Here is a 20,761-nt window from a genome sequence, read left to right as displayed (position 1 = left end):
ACACAGGTTGGTGTTTAAATCTACCAATTTGCTTTCAGCTTGAAGCTGTTGTTTTAAAGCAAAACCCCACCAGCAACAAATCCCTCTTCATTAAATATCTAAAATTTGAAAATTAAGTGATGGACAGTATTTTGTTAAAGTATTTATTAAAGAACTTCCCCATTCATTAATAAAGAAAATCCCAAACCTGTGATGGACTTTTACCAGATCCACTTTTTTTACTATCGTAATTCCTTCCTGACAGCAACTCCTTTAAGTGCTGTCTGCATATAATTTCAGCTCAGTGCTTTGCTCTGTGATAGTAAAATATTTTAGAACGCTCATCTGTAATTACTAAATATGTTCCAAATTTGAAATTTGTTTTAGTATCTTATTTTTCTGCATTTTGGAGGTACCAAAACTGGGTTTCCCCCTGACAGGAGTGCTACGCTCCCCTGCTCTCTCCAAGTGTACTGAGTACCTCTGGCACACAGACCTCTGTTACCCCGGCCCACTCACACTGCTGTAAAAGAACTGCTCCCAGACACTTCTGTAGGCATCTGGGCACCAATACATTTTAATGGACATTGCTCTTGCAGCTCACGGCTGGTGTCTCCCTAGTTCGTTTAGTTTTTCCGACTCCCTGAGATGCTTATCTCATTCACACTAGGCAGGAGCAGTGTCCTCCAATCGCTGCTAGAAGAAGCTGGTATAAGGACAAATTTCCATTTATAGATCTCTATTAAAAGGTTTCCTCTCTTGCTCAGGCAAATACTGGGCTCAGTACGATTACAATCCATCTGCGCATATTTCTGTTGGAAAAGCTATTTCCTCTTACAGAGGGTTGTATTTATTTAGCTGCTCCGGTACAGCTGTTCCGAAGCCACTTGGAGTCTAAAAGCATGCTTTTCTGATGTTGCATTTCCCAACGAAACGCCTCAGCTGCTGAGCAGGAGCCCGAGCGAACAGCCTGAAGAAACATTATCTCTCAAAGGGTTTGTGTCCGGGCCGCAGCTGAGCTCCTGTCCGTTCCCTGCGGGTCACGGAGCACGGGCTGCCCTCCCGAAGGGGCACCCGGCAGCTCCCGCAGGCAGCCCGGCGTGCCCCGACCCGCGGCTGCCGGGACAGCCGGGCCCCCCCGCACGAAGTGCGGCTCCCCGGGCAGCCAGGCTCCCAACACCCTGCAAAGGCACGCCGGGCTGTCGGCGTCTGCAGCGCACGCACAGTCCTGCACGGAAAGGCATTCCGCAACACAGGCGCTTCATTTAGGTCTTCAACGAGCTTGCCTTTTTTTTTTTTTTTTTTTTTTTTAAAACTATACAGCCTCTTCTGTTGTTTATACTACTTATTTGGCATTTCTACAAGCTATGAATAAACACAGTTTCATTTTCAACTTCTGAACTGGAAGGAAAGCAAAGTCCAAAAATGATTAGTTGTATAACTTTATAACAAAGTCACAAATATATTAAAAGAAGTTGAAAAGTAGCCCTGATAGGACTGAGGGGAAAGAAAAAAACTGTTTGAAACTAATGTCCAATACATACTTCAGAAAAAAAAAAAAAATCAAAAATAAATTAACATTCCTGCCTCAAGGCAAATTTTTCCAGCAATTGTATTTAATAATAGTAAGGGACTGGGACTGTTGCTGATCAGATAAGCTGGCATCATTCCAGACACATGAGTTTCCCAGATCTTCCTTTCCATATTAATAAACAAACAAACAAATCCAAACAAAGACAAAAAACTCACCACCACTTCTGCTTACTTAAAACAAAAAGATGGTGAAGGAGACACCTTTCAAGCAAAACAGTCTCAGTAAGTCCGGGCAGCTTGCCAAGTGTTAACATGTGATTTATTTTATTTCATCTGTTGGGTTTCTTTTAGATTTTGCTTGTGTAACACAAAGAAGTCAAATCAGTGGTTCTTTCCCTTCAAAGTGATTGGTAACTCATCTCTTTCACAACTCAGCATTTGGAAGAAATCTTGCAACACTGGTGCGAGACTACAAGTTAATTGTGAGAATGAATAAAAGAAGATGGAATAATTAAGTTACAAACACAACTTTAACTTTTCAGTAAGATAACTGCAAGTATCATCAAACAAAATGTTGTGAAGTTACTTATTTCCAGCAATGAAGTTGTTTTCAATTAAACTGACAACACAGTTGAGAATTTCTGATGGTATCAGAATACTGAATATTGAAAGCCAAAAGAAAAACAACCTTTTTCCATGACAAACTCCCTATTTACTCCATGCAACCTTGCACCAGCTCTCCAAATCAGGACCGTAAGTAGTAGCTACAAGGAGAACACTACAAGAAAGTCTTCCTGTTTTTACTTTCTCATGTACAGTGAGTAATAGTTTTGTGTAAATCAGTCACAATCAGAAACCTTATAATAGGAAGAGCTAAGCGTTCACTTTGCAGTTGTCACCGTCAGTTTTTGATTCTGACTGCTGGGTCTCTCTAGTTGCATAGAGCAAAAGCAGTATCAGTTTCACAAAATACACAGCTGTGTTTTTAAACATAAATACAACTTCTCTCGGCTGCTTACTTCCTTACAATCCAGTATTACCTGTGTGCAAGACTGCCCTGCCTTTCCTACATTGCAGCCTTTTGTGTCCAGGAGCAACTCTGAACCCAGCCTATAGCTGTGCCTAGAGTGAAGGTTTAATATTATAAGGGGTTACAAACAAGCAATCTATCACCAAGTATTTTTCCCCTTTTTTCAAGCAGGACAACCTCATATTCTACAAATCTGTTACAGGATGCATTAGGCCATTTTGTCTTGACAGACTAGTATTACATTTTCATTAAAATATATCAACAATATGCAAAAATGTTCAGGGGGAAAGCAAAGGGTTAAAACGTCCATGATAGCTGCTGCAAAGAAATAGTAGCAAGAAACTTGACAAAATATTCACCAAGTCTCCTGCATTCACAGTCATTATGCTTTTCCCCTCCAGACAGGGTCAGTATGTCCTGCCAATTCATGAGCTCCCAAAAATAAACCGGTTGACTAACTAAAGATGTCAATAGATCTTCACATTGCCTCCACGCATCCAAACTGCATGGCTTAGATGATTACTTGTAAACAGCCAGGCATCCTACTCTTAACCTAGAGCACTTTCCCAAGCAAATTCTGTCACTTACAATTACTCTGTTAGAGCTGTCACTGAAGAGAGAATATTTTTCCACCTCCAAACTGTACTTCTGTCATAAATCAACTCACTCAAAAAGAACTGTCTTTTTAAAATGCTTTATAACACACAGCAGAATTGAGTAGTTCTATTCATCTTTACAATAAAAATCCCACAACATAGCAGGTGAGAGATGTAAAAAAAACCACCCTGAACCCATGCTACAAGGGAGAATGTTGATCCACCACTTTCTTTTCTTCCATCGTTGACCTTTTCAGTGACACTCCCAAAGTTACCCAACTAAGAAACAGAAAAGTATGAAATAACTCTGCATAAGAGGCAGACTAAAATCACTTAAGTGCACAGAACCAGGAAGATAGTAAGTTTGTTCACTGACAGGATTGAAAGCCAAGTAAGTAACCTGGCTAGGGAAACTACGCAATCTGCTCCGGACAGAAATTGGAGCAGTCATTTCTATGCACGCGTTTGTAGAATGCAATCCAGAAGCCTCCATTCCACATCTTAGATTTCTAGAACAAACGTGATAGGATTAAGCAGAGAACCAGCTTTTAATCACAATGTCCAGGAAAAAAAACACAAAACAGTCAAGAGGGCCCACAGCAGATGCATATAGCCAAACATGTATCTGCAATTCAATGAAAAATTGCTATTTCACCCTAGGATTAAGTGCCTCTGTCTGCTGGAGGTCCACAGAGGGTGCTAAAACCCATTTCTGAACAGCGATGTCAGCTCCTTCTGAAGATGTGAGAGGGTCTGGGCTTCTCTACAAAGCCTGCTCACAAAACACCCAGCTATAGAGATGCAAATGCAGACTCACATACCACACCTTCCCCTATCAAGAGGCCCCATCAATCAACTCCTCTGTGTGGGGCAGAATCTCCATTTCTACTCACATGATACCACTAAAGGTTAGGTCAGAGTATGGTTTTGCAGCCTCTAGGTTGAAGACGATTACCTCACCTTTAAACGAGGATGATAACACGGCACAAACGATAGTAAGTAAAGTAATTGTCAGCCGTGAGCTCGCAAGTAAGGGAGAAGACTGGAAACATTTTGTTGTTGTATGTCCTATGGACCAGAAAACAAATGCTTCCGGAATTGCATTTTGTTGTCTTCTCTTTCAGGTCTGTCGATCCCACTTATACTATAGCTAACAGCGTGTAGATGCAAGTGCAGACTCATGTATTAGATAGATACAGGGCGTTCCATGACTGGAAGTCCTAATGCTCTTCTGCATGAGGGCAAAGAGCATGACTTGTTCTAAGCTCGCTACCTGTTCCTTGTTGCTGCCCATTTTAGTTTCCGTATAGCAGCTTGTTGCGTCTAAGTATGAATAAAAGGCTCAATGAAATCATAAATCATCACTTCCCTTTAAGGGTGGGATGCCACAAAAAGAACAATAAAAGCACTTCAGGCTACTAAAGAGATCAAGAGCAAGATTTTACTTAAGATTTTAAAAGGCTACATTGCCTTTTTGGGAAGAGTATGGATGTGACTTCTTAAATATTTTAACCCAATTAATATGTTAGAAAGCTCCCCCTAGCTTTAATTTACAGGCTATATTCCTGAAACAGATCACCATAAGGACTGCTGGTACAGGGCCTATCACAGCATTGCAACCTCCACTAGTAAACGAGATCCTCAAATCTGCTTTTTACAAAAGGGGCACCTATAGATCACTTAGCTTTTCAAAGGTCTAGGTGTGTCCTGCACCTTTGTAGCATATCATTCAAACTAAAATGGTAAAAACCTACAGTAGAACCATACTGCCTCAGAAAATGAAAGTAAAACTGTAGACTTACCTATGCAGCCTGAGACCAGGTACAGTCTTTTTTACTAATGCTCATAATGTGAAGATGTCCTGGTTCCAGCCATGAGGGGCATGAGTAGGCTATGGAGGTTACTCCACACCACCTGACGTCAATTGCTGGAATGGAGAAAAGGGACTCTCTCCCAGGGAACAGGGACTCCTTCCGGTGAGAAAATGTGGCAGAGAGAGCCATCCGGAGGCAATGGCTACTTTGCTGTTCTTCCTGCTCCTTATCTCATTGCTGCTTCCAGTAAATTGTACTTATCTCAAGCCGTGATTTTTGCCTTTTGTGCCTCCAATTCTCCTCTTCAGCCCATCAAAGTGGGAGAGGAGGGGAAAAAGGAGAGAAACCGGTGTGTGGTTTGGAGAGGTGGAGGCACTGAATTGGGGCATACCATACCTTCTTGACAGAAGAGCAGAAGCAAAACATCTAATGCAGGTCTGAATTATACTCAAAATTCCTCTTCAGCTGATCTCAAGCTCAAGAGAATATAGAAAACTGATTTTTTTTTGTTGTTGTTGGGGTTTTTTGTTGTCTTTTTTTTGTTTCATAAGAACTTTTCTTTCCGTATTTGACAGCAAAGGGTTGCTGCAAACAGTGCCATCTCTGCTCTTCAGCTGAGCAACATGTGAACCAGTTTAAACACTGAATTCCCTTGTTTGCTTTTTGTCACGCGGTCCTCGGAGTGTACTATTATGGTAGTACACAGGCTGAAGTAAGCATTGAAAATTTGAGACCAAAATTCCAAATATAGTTTAAATACATTGGTATCTCTCATGAAGGAAGCATTAAGAATTTCTAAACCTTCCTATACTGGCACTTTTTTATTTTGCGTGAACATGAGAGTATTTGTTGGTTTGTGGGTTGTCTTTTAAAAACAAGAAGTTTCGCTCTTTCATCTAAATGTCATTCTTCCACAAATATCAACAGTAACTTGATAGTACTATAACAATAAAATATTGCTGATCAGGACTGGAACAGATTATTGATTTATACCACTGGGGAAAAACACTTCTGTTAAAAAACAAGTAAAAGCCATTTCAACATCACTTTAGTCAGCACAGAAGTAGCAGCATCTTGCCAACATGGATGTTTTAACATCAACTCCAAGTATCAAATACACTGTCCCTTTAACTAAATATCCATGTATATGTGGTCAAGCAATTGCTGGTGTTGACAAGTATTTGGGCCACTGCCCTTGGTCTCATACTTGCCTAATGATACCTCTGACAGAGATGCCTAGCAGAGAAATCCATAAAGTTGCTAAAAAGCAGCAGTGCAAGCTGGTGATCAGCGAAGGGTGTCTACCCTGCTCTGTCACCTCTGTGTTAGAAATGCATTGGCTTTATGATCAGTCCACCCAAGCTTCATCCGTCTCCCATGCTTAAGTATTCAGTGGCAAATGTTTATGCCACTCAGAAAAACAAAGACCTGCATCGTGGCATACATGTGTGCACAGGCAGGCTAGTTCATTTTAAAATACCAGAAGAGACTACCTGAATAAGGAAACTGAATTTATATCAAGAGCTATTATTATTATTATTATGCTCCTCCAGTTGCAGAGAAAAACTTTACAAATCAAGGCTTCAAATCTGCATTTCTTTTGCTAACAAAGCTCTCTGCGTTTAATTTCCTCTCTAAAAGTAAGGTAACCTTATATTGGAAAAAAAAAAAAAAAAAAGAACGATTATCATCACTGACTTCAATAAAGCTTCTTGCAGGACAGCTCCTTATTGACTGCTAAAAAGTGCAAACCCAGAGTATAGTATTGGCTATATCACACTTCTCAAGTTTTTAATTCCTCAATTCTTCAAATGTTTATTCTTTACATCTCAAATTAAAAATTAAAACAAATTGCTTATAAGGAACCTCACATTCTTTTTGTATCTTCTTAGGTGATAAAAGGTCTTTTTTTTACAGATCAAAGTTTTCCACAGTAACATTTACAGTACATTTTCTGTAGAAAGAAAACTGCAATAGCAAAATAAGTCAGCTTGTACCATACCTGAAATATTTCACTTTTGCAAAGAAAAAGGACTAAAACAAGGAGGAGTCCCATACTTCAAAAGGAAAGTAGTTCTTATACTTCAAGGAAAGAAATACCTTAAATATCCTTTTGACTCTTAAATGTATTTAGAAAATCACGGTAACAAAAGACAACTTCAATATTGAAATTAAATGAGGAGAAAGTGAGGCCGATAACCAAATGCAACATTTTGCATAGTGCTTTACTTACAATCATATCCTTTATGTGCAAAAGCTTTCTAGTTATTCAAGGAGAACACCTTAAGCCCCTAATAACCAGAATGCCTAATGGTTATGCTTGACTAGTATGCTTGCTAGTAATGCTTGACTAGTATGACAAAAGTTTAGCTCTGGCTTTTAATATATTCCTTTTCTTCTCCAGAGCCATCTCAACATCCCTTAAAACATGTTCATTTAAATATTCTTTGGAAAGACTACATTATTTACTAATATACACTTATATTTTCTAAAAATTTGAAAATACAGTAGCATTCCAATAAAAAAATCCAAATAAATTTGTATTATTAATTAAATATTATAGATACTACAACTGTCCCCAATATATGGCATGTCTCATGCAGGATGACATGTAGAGTTTGCCACAAAAGATTCAAAGAGAATAATTCAACTCAAAATTTTCAAAGTCATGAAGTCAAATTAATCATAGGGGCAGATAGATTTCTCTGCCAGTTTCACATATGCAAGTATTTGGGATCCTAAGCTGTCATCGTTGGAATCTCCTAAAGCACTCAGAATGTCTTACAGATGTGGCTCTCTCTCCTCTCACTAGGGATTTGGCAGTGCTGGGATTTTGTTCTTAAATGGTATAAAATCAAATTTAAATAGGAAAATACTTTGCTAAATCCTTCTCCACCCAAATGTAGTAATTTCCCACAAACACAGCAAACTCTCTTCTCAGGAAGTGCATGAAAGAATACATTATGTTGGGAAAAATAAAAGCCTGAAATCAAACCAGTTTAAACTCCCGAGAGTATTGTTAAGGATATTATAAAACTGTAAACAGTAATGCAATTCATGGCAAATTACCAAGTGACATATGCAGGAGCTGAAAAGGAAACGCTCAAGGAATCCCAGGTGTACACAGCCACAGCAGATAAGGCCGCACCTAAGCATATGCGGTTAAGTCGAGTTTGAAATCACACAACATCCTCATGCAACTTGGGATCCAAAAGTGCAAAAATGCACTTTTACCTATGAACTACCCCCTAACAAGGCTACTTGTAGATTATTCAGATTTCTAGGACTGGTTTCAACTCTGGACCTCATTCCGATGTTCAATGCAGACAAGGTGATAAGCGTTTCAGCAGGCTGACTGCCCCAGAGCATGCAGCTCCAGAGAACAAAAGGTTCTGGTTGATCCATGCTGAAGGGAAGCAGCCACTCCGATAGCTGGAAATCCACCATACAACTCTCTACCACACACAGGCTGCAAAACCAAACCAGTATTTCAAAAAGTCCTATCAGTTACAAGCCCTTCAAAAAAGAAAAGAGAAAAAATAGACAAGAACGAAATTTGCAGTCATAATTCATGCGTTTTTTGGTCACCGCTGGTCTAGAAATAACAAAAGCAACATTATCAAAGACAACAGATTAAGATAGACCCCAAAATACAGCATTATATTCAAGGTTGAAATAATAGCACAAACAGTCAAATGAAAAACTTCAACATGGTTTAAAAAAAACCAGCAACAAACAAAACCTCCCGAACTACTCTAGCATAACAAGGAAAAGAAACATTTGCTCTCGGGAGAACTGAGTTATAAAATGAGATACCTAAGGGTATATAACAAATAGTGTGCGTACATATAAACATATACAAACATTTGTCTTCCTAAAAAAATTATAAGAGGATATACCAATATATACCATTGTACTGTAATCTCTCCTATGATGGGGAAAGCCAAGCTACTGAGAACCAATGTCAGAAGATAATAGGAAGCATGAACACTGACTTGATTCCTCTTCCTGTCTCTTTACATCCCAACTCTGAACACGTTATGTATCAGTAACGTATTTAGTAAAAAAGATACCAGAACTGTTTCCCAGTTTACTAGTACAGGTACCAATGGCATTTAACTTGTTTCAATCCTTACCAATGCTAAAGTCAAACTATATAGAGTTTAAACATTAATTTTCACTAATTAAGGGTAAAAAGGAAAGCATTATTCCATGCTTTGTTGTAAGCCTTCCAAAATGTCTTTAAGAACAAACAAAAAATTAACACACACTAAATATTTTGCAACGCCCTCCCAACCTAGTTTTTCCCAGTTTTCAAATTCTTGATTAACACCAGGCATTAATACAACTAGGGGCATTCATGTAATTTACTTGTACATAAAAAAGACATTAATCTGGGGGTATGTACATCTCAAAGAATATCTGTATGTCTTACTATATACAGATTAATGTATTACATTAATTTAAGCCTTGTTATCTGGTGGCTGTCAGTTGCACAAAATACAATAAAAAGCATCAAGAGAGCCTGAAAAGCAAAGAATTAATTACCAAGATTATCTCTGCATCCACATTCGGGTGGTTGCTCCTAAATACCTGGACACTGACTGCATTCAAAATGCACGATGTATTCACACATGCATGGTTCTCCCGGTGTGCAGAGCAGAGCTTTCCCTCATAACATTTTCAGTCACTGAAGTCCACCAGCAGAGCAGTAAGGGCTACGGTCGGAGACCGTTCAGAAAGAGAGCTGTGCAAAGCACTGAGAAGTGCCCATTGAGCAGCCTCCTGCTGCAGACACTTCCATTTGTGCACTGCGAGCTGCTGGAGCTGCCAAGGAGCCTCCACACGGAATGCAAGTGGCTGCCATGCAGCTACAAAAAGTTAAACTACTACTTGACCAGCCACCTCTTTCAGGGTCCTTTGTAACCCATAAGGAGGATCTCTTAGTTTGAAAGGCTCAAATCACACCAGGGAGAACATGTGATCCAAAGTAAAAGCAACTCCTGTCTGATACAAAGCCCTCCGCCACACTTGCAATTATTAGGGAAGGTCCTCAGGATATTTCCTTGAATTAGCAGCTCATCCCTCCTATTTACAAATTGCTTAGTGACAAGTCTTCCCTTTGGATGTGACTCATGAGCCTCGGTTTGCCCGTGCCAGAACCTGCAGCTTTTTGGGCATGTATTGCAAAACCTCACCACCAGAGCTCTTGCCTCCCTCACCTCCCCATGTCGCACTATGAATACTCAAAGAAAAGTGGTTTATTTCTCATTTCATGTCTCTTAGAATGTAACTAATTGCACTGGAGACAACATATTTACTACGTTTCATTTAAGGATAAACTATAATTTACTGCAACCAGTACTAAGATTTTATGCAATGCTCCAGACAAAAAAAAAAATTAAAGAATCATGGTTTTGGCATTTTGGGTGTTTTCTTTTTTATTATGGGGGCAGTGTTTAGAAAAAGTACAACAGAAGAAAAAAAAAAATCAGCTCTTACCAACATTCTCATTCCACAATTAGATCAGTAAGTTAAAAAAAGTATTTGTTAAATGTTTATCTAAGCTCAACAGAAAACTACGTAAGTTTCTTGAGCAGAAGTCCTTCAAGAACTGCTGAGCATATAGAAAATATATACACCTTTGCAAACGGAGCCACAGGCTAGACAGATTTCCTCTCTGATTCACGGCAGTCCCTCTCACATGCCTGGGCACACCTCCACACACACACACCACCAGGGTGGCCATTTCCAAAGAAAGGCTGCAGGTCCTCAAGTCAGGAGCAACTTAAGGGCTTGATTAGCAGCTTGACAGAAGAGTATCATGAAAGGGATGACAGGCTTGAAAACATCTCCTGTGGTTCTGCAGCCATCATTGCCAGGTGACCATAGGAGTGAAAACGCAAAAATGTAAACTAACATTTGAGGCTTTTGAAAAGCTTGCATTGTGCTACAGCCCTCATCATTTCGTATCACCACTACTTGCATGCACCTGGATGGATTAAAGGCTAGCAGAGTTACACCTTTGTTTTGCTAACATGCACACACAAATGTATATATATCTATGACTAATTCCACTGAGAACCACAGGACAACTCAAGGACGTGCAAGTTACCTACTCCTTTGCATACAAGTCCAAAGAATCCTGACCAAAAACTCTCTCCTACCACATAGGTTTTGAAAAACAGAAGGCTTAGCATAAGGAATGACTATATTGTATCACTACCACAAATGATTCAAGAAATCTTTAAGAACTCCAGAGGTAATTTTGACATTAAAACATCCAGTATAACACAGATTGACAAGTCAGTCAAGACATTAAGTACAATTTCAAGAAAAATATACAAGTTGAACATCACAGTAATGCATGAATTAATATATATTTATTTTGTATGTTTTATTAAAACAAAATGCTTCAATAAACCTACAGAAGGATCACTAAGATAGTTTGTCAAATGACAAAAAAAAAAAAAACCACGCAAAACCAAACAAAACACAAAAACACTGTAAGCAGATCCCTTTATTCTTTGTTAACAAAGCCACATGTATTTTACATGAAGCATTCTCTTGACAACCTGAGGAAACTAACAATAATAAGATGATCTGTGTCTTCAGCTAAAATGTTTTAGTTGGACACCAAGAAATTTTAAAAGAGCTTTCCATTTTTATACTACTTTTCATTGCAGTGCTGAGAATACTTTACAAGCCTTTATGGCATTTTTGAAGACATCAGCTATAATAGCTGAAGATAACACTTCTAGAAAATTGTCTCACCTTAGAAAGGCCAGTTTCTGAGCACCAGATATAAAATCTTTCAGCTCTGATATGTCATTTATTCCAAGTACTCTCAAAACTAAGCTGATAAAAATTACAGGTGACCAGCTTTTTCGAAAAACAAATCTTAGGGACCTTAAGTTGTACCCACAAGAACTCTGGCATTATTATGATGTTCTTTAAAGTCTTAGTTAAAAGCCTTGCTAATACAGTGTCAGTGGCACACTTTGGCAGTGCCTCATACTATCCCTCAGCCAACACAGCCTGCAAGATCACTGAACCAGATGAAACTTTTGAGTTCAAGCTGAAAAAGCATGCTCTGAGCATACTTCTGGTCTGGTAGTTGTTTCAAGCTCTAAGTTTTTGTGGCCTGACACAGAAACTCTCCCCAAGCAAGAGAGTTCTTCTCTCCATTTCCAAGCAAGCTAGCTGAACTGCAGTTGCTCATTTTAACATTTTGTCTTTTTCCCACACAACCAAACTAAAAATTAAACCAGAGCAAGAATTACGCTAAACGTGCAGGATTGTAGCAAACCCGCTTGGATTTCAGCTCCTATATAATCACTTTAGAAGCACGAACCCGCAGATTCAGTGAGCTTTCAACTTGTCTGCCGTGATTTCAGAAACTGCTAGTGGCGTTTCTGCTGAGTATTTCAGATCTGTGATTTCTGCGATCAGCCTCACTCCACTTCTCCTTACCTTCCTCTTCTAATTCTAGGAAGAAGTCAGACTTAAGAGGAACGTGGCAGTTCAATGCAGAATATTCTCCTTTTAGCATTTGCAATGCAAAACTAGGTTTTGTTCGGTACAGAAATCTTGCACAATAGCCTGTGTATACGCATTCGTTCCAACAATGCTGTCCTATGCAATCATTCAGTAATTGCACACAGTCATAAAGCTGCTGCTGTTGCTGCTTGGAACTGCAGTCTCGCCCTCTAAACAACCTAAGAGGCTCTGCATTAGGACATTTCTTTTCCTCTCTTCCCCTCCCTTAACCGCTTGCTCCAGTACAGATGGCCTTTACGCTAAGCTCAAAACACGTAGTCGGAATGAAATCAAGTTATTATTAAAAAAAAGAGGATGTTTTAAAAAGAATATAAAGTAAATATCTGTTGAGCAAATAGAGTATTTCGCTAATTCTGCAAGCTGCAACCACACAAGACTTTACAAACCAAAAATAAATCCTGCTTACGCCTGTTAAAAAAAAAACCTCCGTAAGTATTATATAAGACTCTCACATACGCGCGTAGGTGTATTGTCAGCTTTTACTGCTAAACTGCAACGAATCGGTCTTTTGCAGTTGCTGCTAGAAAAGAGCTGTACACTTGAGAGCACGGGATTTTTCAAAAATGATCTAACTAATTCCTCCCCACCCCCCTCCACTGCGTAAACCCCAGCACAGCGATCCGACCCTCGCCACGATGCGCGCTCAGCGGCGGCCGGGGCTCGGCGGGTCCCCCGCAGCACCCGGGGCCCCCGCACACGCCGGGAGCAAAGAGAACCTCCCGCCGCCCCAAACCAAACCCCCCAAAGTTCCATCCGCAGGCAGCTCACCCGGACACAGACACATCCTGAAAGTGCTGCCGCAGCCACGCAGCCGCGATGAAACCCCTCCGGAGCGCTCCTACCAGCTCAGGGTACGGCAAAGAGGCGACGGCTCAGCAGCCGAGCCTGCTCCGCCGCAGCAGGCGGGCCGGGAGTGCCGCTGCCCCGGCCCCCTGGGGCTGCGCGGCCCGGACGCGGAGCCAGCCGCCCCCGTCACCTCCACAGGTACTTCTGCTCCTCATCCTGCACCCAGGACCCGCAAACAAAGCACGCACCACCACCCCCAAAAAGAAAAGCCCCACGAAAGACACCCCCTCTCCAAAATGGCAGGAAAACGGAAGCAAATCGTGCAAATTTTTTAAAAAAAATAAAATAAATAAACGCGCGGAAAACAGGAGAAGGAAGAAAGAGAACGTGCTGGCTCACCTGCGCAGCCAGGCACGGCGGGCGCCGCGGGGGAACGTGGAGCGGCTGTTTGCAGAGGAGGGGTGGGCGGGAAGAAGGAGGGGGGGAAAAAACCAAACAAATAAAAAAACAACAAAAACAAAAAAACCCCCAACAAACTTTGTTTCTTTCTCGCCGGGACTCAGCGAAAGCGTCACTTCCTAGTGCGGTAAGCGGGGAGGCTCCCGGGCCCGGGCTTCTCAACTCCTCCTCCTCCCGCCTTCCTACTCCTCCTCCCTCCGCGGCGCAGCTCCCGCCAGCCCTCAGCGTCTCAGCGCGGCACGGGCCTGAGCCCCCTGCTCTTCTCCACAGATCTCGGCTTGAGCTCCTGCGCTTGGCTGTCGCTGCTGTTGGCAACGAAGGAGAGGAAATCCCCAACGAGTGAGGGCCGGGCAGAGAGTTTGCAGCGTGGATTTGAAAGCCAAGCCCTGCAAAATATTGCTGCGTCCAATACCCGGCGGAAAGCGCCGCTTGGATGCCCCGAGTTCAAAGCTAGCCTCTTCAGCGAGACCAGGCTTTGTGTGCTTTCTCTCTAAAGAAAAACTGAGCTTTTGGTTTTGAAGGAAACCCTTGTACCAAAGGAAAGCATGCTTTTCTGTTTCCCCCTTTCAGTCCCTTTTCTCACTTTTTCAGAAGAAAACGTGAAAAAAAAAAGAAAAAAAGGGAAGGGAGAAAGGATTTTAGTCTAATGCAAATCCGCGGGTCATGCCTATATTGTTGGCTGTTTTACCAACATCTGAAATTTACTTTCACAAGGACTCATACTTCTGAGTTTTCTAAAAATGTGCAGCTCCTCTTCTGGAATATGGCTTCCTCTGCTGCCTTGGTCGGAGAATAAAAAACACAGTATGCTGACAAATGCAGGCATGCTACTCTACCCTACTAAGGCAGGAAATAAAGAAGCTGATTTGTCACTGCTCCCTCTGTAGACTGCTCTGCTGCTCGAGTTTGTTAACAATCAGCGGAACTTTCAGATTATAAAATAACCATTAGACATCATTCACAGATTAGACTCACATTCAGTGAAACGTTGAGCAACACGAAAATGCCAAACATTTTTCTCCAATGTGCACTTTGCCGCGTGTTTACCTTAAGCCAGGCTCAGATCATTCAGTGCACACAGCAGCATTGCTGGGGTTTGGTTGGTTGTTTTTTGTTGTTGTTGTTGTTGTTGTTGTTTTTTTTTTTTTTTCCCAGACCTGCAGGGCAGTTTCCCTTCCAGCATGTATTGCCTTATAGAGTGAAATATAGAAGTAATTTTTGCACTGCTCACTGTAGTTCATGTTTCTTTCACAACAGCTCCTTGCAGAACTTTGTACCAGGGAAGTTTAAGATGTGTAGAAACAGGAGCCCAGAGAAGTGACTTGCTCATGACTACAAATGCATAACCAGGTTATTCTGATGAGTCCCAGGTCAACAGTCTAATTACCACACCCAATCTTTTCCTGTCATGGTGCAGAGGATAACAGTGAGACAAGTGGTGGTAAAGAGCAAAATGGTAGCCACAGGTACTACTGGTAAAGGTTTTTTTCTTTCACAACCAGAGGTGTCATTTGATGCAACACTGTCTCAATAGGACATTCAAGAAAAACTCTGCTATAGCAGGAACAATAGATCAATAACTATTTAAATCAATACAGAAAGAATATTCCCAGATGTTCACAAATTACCCAATATGTAAAGCAAACATGTATTATTGAACGTATAATAACTAGCTGTAGTCAAAGGCATACAACTCATAAGTTTAATTTCCCCTAATAAAGATTGAAAAGAGAGATTCAATAAACTGGAGGTATTTCCTCTCTGTTATGTTAGGCAATCAGTACCTCCCATAAAGCACATCAGATATTGATGAGATTGAAATGTCAACTTTCATTGAGGGGAAAACAAACCCAACCAAAAATAAACCCAAACCCCATCAGTCTTCTATGATTTAAAATCATGTTCTAACAGCAAAGTGTATCTCTTTGTTCCAGACAGAACAAATGCATGTTGTACTTCACCTGTTTGGAGGCTGGGAGCAAAATGATGAGCAGCATCTTGTGTTTCACAATACTTAATCATGTAAAAGCAGTAGACAATGGCAGAAACGTCATCATCTGGCTACAGAAGCTAACATTGCGCAGAGCAGGGAGTGTGCTTTCTGCCCTGCTCTGGGAGATATTTTAACTTGTTGGGTTTGATAGTTCCCTCCTAAATAAGGTATCAGGTAGATAGGAATCCTGCTGAGTCAAAGACAACATTGTAACCACAAGAACAAAGCTGAAACACACTGTAAGATGCAAAATCTATAGGAAAGGATGACTGTATTTCCTAAACATGCCAAATGGGATGAGAACAAAAGCAAGCAGGCAGGTACACCAACTAGTTTATAGATCTAAAATAGAAGAAACACACTTCAAAGACACCATGGTGTTTATAGAGCTGTATGTTAGTGTTTATCTTACTGAGCAATAAAAGTTTTATGAAGTGTTTTGTAAAGATTTTACAGTTATGCACTCTTCAATTGTTTCTCCGTTCCTCATATTACATGGTCCTTAAAACATCTCCAGAACCGGCCATCATAATTTTCTTCTTTTCAGTAACAGCTTTTGCTATGCTTTTTAAAAGTTTTTCTTCCTCCTTCTCTCATCATATGCTGAGACTACATGTTGGCTGCACCTCTATTAGCTTTACCACGACAAAACTTAATACACACACATTCCCTGTTACGTCATTATTTTGTTACTACACTGAATGAGATTGGAAGATCTCCTAGTTATCAGCATATAAAATCTTAGTTTTCTTTGGCTTGTACAGACACATCTTGTACTGTAACAACATCGACACATATCATTAATACACTGGATTGCACTGAGTCAGAATTTGGATTAAAGACTATGCTTTGCATACTTAAGTTTGCAAAACCGAGCCACAGGCTCAGTAGGTGGCACTCTTTTCACCGGGTCAGAGTAGAGCCAAGGCCCCGTCCTCTGTAGTTTCTCAGGAGCGGAACTTGTTCTCCATTATGATGGGAAACAATATGGAACTATTAGTTCTCCCTGAAATTAAGTATAAAATTAAGGTCTTAACCACTACAGCTAATAAGAAAGCACTTACACCCTTTGTAATTGGAGTTTCAGATTCTAATATGCCTAAAGCTTCCACCTCATAATCACACTGAAATTTCCTCTAAAATTTCAATAGGATGAGATTTTTATTTAAAAATATTAATGTCAGCATAACCCAGTAATAGCTGCAGTGTTTATCCCATAAATATATTCAATGCTCAGGGGCAGGGCTGCCTCTAGACATGCCAAAGAATGGACTGACAGGAACCACGGGAAGTTCAACACAGACTAATGCAAAGCCCTGCACTTTGCCCAGACTGATCTGCCATTGCACAGGATGGGACTGGCAGGACACTCAGTGCTACTGAATAAGACCTGGGGGTCCTGGTGGATGTGGGAGAAACACCAGGCAGCCGTGAAGGCTCACACCATCCTGGCTTGTATAAAGAAAATCTGAACTAGGTCAAGGGAAATTACTATTCCTCTTTACTCATCATCTGGTAGCCTGTGTCTGGAATATGCAGTTTTGGGCATCCCAATATAAAAAAGATGTTAATAAACTGAAGCCAGCAGAAAGTCAAGATGGTCAGGGGCTGGAACAGATGTCCTCAGCAAGGAGAAGGTAACGGAAACAGTGGTCATTTCAACCAGCTAGTGAGGATAGTGATGCAATGAGCAACACCGTCTGGTTTCAGTGTTGATCCTTCTTTGAGCAGATTGAACCGGTAACCTCCCAAAATATCCTCCAACCTAAGTGATACAATGATTCAAGAAGTAAATTGCCTTAACTCACTTAATTAAAAGATAAATATTCTTTTTTGATAGTAGATACTCTGATTAAGGCTTAAGTGGATGACTCTCAGGGAGCGCCAAGGGGCTGCTCCCCAAGGGTCAGGAGTCCAGGAGATTCCTAAAGCTGGCAGGGCAGGGCCTTTTCCAGCTGGGGCTGGTCCCCACTACACACAATGAGGAAGGAGGGCAGGCCAGGGGGCAGTCCAAAACCCACATCAGGCACCCCCATGGGATGAGGTCGGGCTGAAGGTAAGGGGGTAGAAAAGTTCATAGTTTGGGGCCAAGATCAAGTGCCAGGCATAGGCATGATTGCAGTGCAGCTGCAACGTAGCTCAGGCATGGCCACATGCAACAGCCTCTGCCCAAAGCAGCCCCCAAGAAAATGTAGCAGAAGCCCCTCACGAGGCTTGTTTTAGCAATAACTTCCACTAAAGCTTCTTCTGTCTCTCCTTCCCCAAGATAACCAGCTGTGCTTTCTTTAAGCTGGCTTCAAGCCCAGGCAGAGAAACCCCCTAGAAGCACTCAGACAACTAACAACAACAAATGAACAAGAAAAGACATACTGACAGCATGTACTGAAAAGTAATATTCACAGATCGGTTGAATTTAGTGTAATAACAGAAGTAAAGACTAGCATTTGAAACAATAAGCTGTGATATTTTTCTTTCTTTGTATAACGTTAATGTTATTTACTAAGAATTTATATTACAGACAATTATCTAGGCTGTTACTTTAATACTCTGAGTTGACTAAATTTCTTACTGAAGCATGCAGAAGTCAATTAATTTGATCTATAGGCTATTTAATAATATAAAAATAATATTTGCCCCATTGACATCAAGAAGCTAGTTATAATTAATGGTGTATTGTATATAAATATTTGCAGGATTCTGGAATAATTGTGTTATGTATTATTTATATGTGATATATATATATATATATATATGGATGGATGTATGGATGTGCATATATAAAAGAGCATCCTTAAGTCATCTCTTATGGATTAAGTAGGAACTTCTGAGCTACACTAGTTGATATATTACAAGTAGCAATCTCAAAGTCCATTTCAAATCATTTGACACTCACAATCGTTCAGGAAACTTTGAGCCCAAGCAGGTTTTAGTGCCTCAGTACCATTACAATTAAATTGAAACATATGCTGCATAAATCTAGGGTCAGCAGGGGAATCAAAAAGCGAGCATTTGCTAACACCAGGTTCCATTGGTAGCCCATCGTATTCTCTCATGAGGATTCATCCCTATTTCATCACTTATGTAAACTGTAGAATAGCAAGGGAACATAAACCACAGTGGGAGACACCAACACATATAAATAAGACACATGTGACAGGCAGGTACCAAATACAGAGGATAATCTGCAACCACATAATCATGCACCTTCATGACCTTATCTGTTCCTTTACTCCTTAATCCTTCTTTTCTGTCACTCTGTGCTTGCCTGTGCTGGCAGTTTGCATTGGTGCAAGCCAGGCAGCAGCTTCTTCTGTCATCACCATTACACTGTAGTGTTTTTGGTGAATTGCTGTGCAGTTTTTATTCTTCTCAAATTCACAAGCAAGTTGCACAATACTGATTTCCATGCCTGGTCTTCCAATACCAAGTTGTGACCTATCCCAACCAGTTGGTCTGTTAATCTCTGTGATCTCTGAATATTCCTTATTTTTTGCATAAAGTACATAGCATATTCCATTATAATTAAAATTAAATCAGTTACTTGCTCTATGTTTATTAGTACAAGTCTCATTATGGAGTTTATTCTTTTTTCTTCCCCTTATTAATAGAAAATTTACAGTGTTTTTCTTGTCAATGAGAACCTTAAGAGGCTTGTACTTGTATCTACAACAATTTTTTTCCATTTCTACATAGGGCATAAAACACTATTTCATAGCAACAGCCCTACCTAGAATGTAGTACTCCAAGGCAGGATTGCATCTGAAATATTGATGCAGCTATGTTATATATATGGTCCACTGAACATTTGAGCATAATTTTGGTTTTCTGTTAGCCAACAGAAATACATATCTTCATGGCTGCCACAGGACAGCCAGCCTGAACAAAATGCAGCAATTCCAACAGGAAGCAATAAAGTTTTTTATGAATGCATCTCAGACATTTTGCAAGTACTCTCAAAGCTCTCCCCTCCTACACACTAAAGAGGATCTTTCCTCCCTTGCAAATGCATGCTCCTCCCTCATCTCCCCCCACCCCTTCTCCTGTAGAGATTTCTCCAGCTCCTTGAAGCCACAGTGGACTGAGAAAGCAAAGGATATTATCTGGAGGAGGCTAATGTAACCAAGATCTACAGTAGAAGAGCCAGGAATAGACATGATCCATGAAGGCAACCATGGAAAAAGTATTCAAATACCAAGCCTGATTGGATTTCTGCTGGATTTACCATAGTGTCTGTCTATACGTACTTGTAAGTTTCTTTACTCCTTCCTCATATGTATGAGAGAGGCATGCTCCAGTATCACTACTGCCTCAAGCAATGAAAAAAGCAATCACTGTCTTGTTCTCAGCAGAATCTCTTCCCCACAAGAAGTGTTCTGAACATGTTGTCTTTGATGTGCCACTAACAAGAAACAGCAGAAATCCACCATGCTCAAGGCAGGGAGAAGCAAATTCACTGTCCCCTAGCAATCACCATAGAATCATGATATTGGGTTTCACATATCCATGTACATCAGATAAAAGATGGAGAAAACTTCTAGAGTTTCTCAAGAATGGGAAGTGGTTCAGGAAATTTGCATCCAAAAACTGCAGGGGGAAAAAAACTGCCAAACTAAGAAGAGAAACAAAACAACCCTTCCCAAGACACCATAGAAAACACTAACCACACAGACAACTCCCAAGCCTCCTCTTATCTTGAAACTATGGGTAGTAAGAAAAGTTACCAAGTTATAGGGTTGTCATTCTTAACATCTGTACCATTAAGAAAACAAATGTTACTGCTGTTCAGTTCAGGCAACTACAACAGTTGGATGTTTGGGGTGTTTTTCCTTTTGGTGAAAGATTAGTGGAAGTTCTTGAAAGATGTATATTGGCTGAAGAGCAGAAGACATCAGAATTTCAAAGCACACAGAAGACAACAAACAGAACTTCATAACAAAAACTGTCACAATTCATTATGAAAGATGGTTTTCTAATTGCAGAGTGGAGCTTTGTTATGCATGAAGCACACAGA

General features: G+C 40.5%; 1 protein-coding gene across 3 annotated transcripts in view; it reads right to left on the bottom strand.

The window, feature by feature from the left end:
• MIDEAS (mitotic deacetylase associated SANT domain protein) overlaps positions 1-13,912 on the bottom strand; it is a 53,762-nt gene extending 39,850 nt beyond the window's left edge. The window contains exon 1 of one of the 3 annotated variants that reach the window (XM_040067149.2): positions 13,698-13,912. The gene's annotated coding sequence lies outside the window, so the exon portion shown is untranslated. Of the gene's footprint in view, positions 1-4,940; positions 4,967-13,280; positions 13,423-13,697 lie in introns of those variants that run through there. The other 2 variants (XM_040067151.2, XM_040067152.2) reach the window with 2 other exon arrangements.
• Between the last annotated feature and the right edge of the window lie 6,849 nt (positions 13,913-20,761).

Source organism: Hirundo rustica, chromosome 6 (assembly GCF_015227805.2).
Source record: "Hirundo rustica isolate bHirRus1 chromosome 6, bHirRus1.pri.v3, whole genome shotgun sequence".
In the NCBI taxonomy this organism is placed as follows: Eukaryota; Metazoa; Chordata; class Aves; order Passeriformes; family Hirundinidae; genus Hirundo; species Hirundo rustica.
Note: the sequence above shows the minus strand (reverse complement) of the source record. Positions and strands in the feature narration are given on the sequence as shown.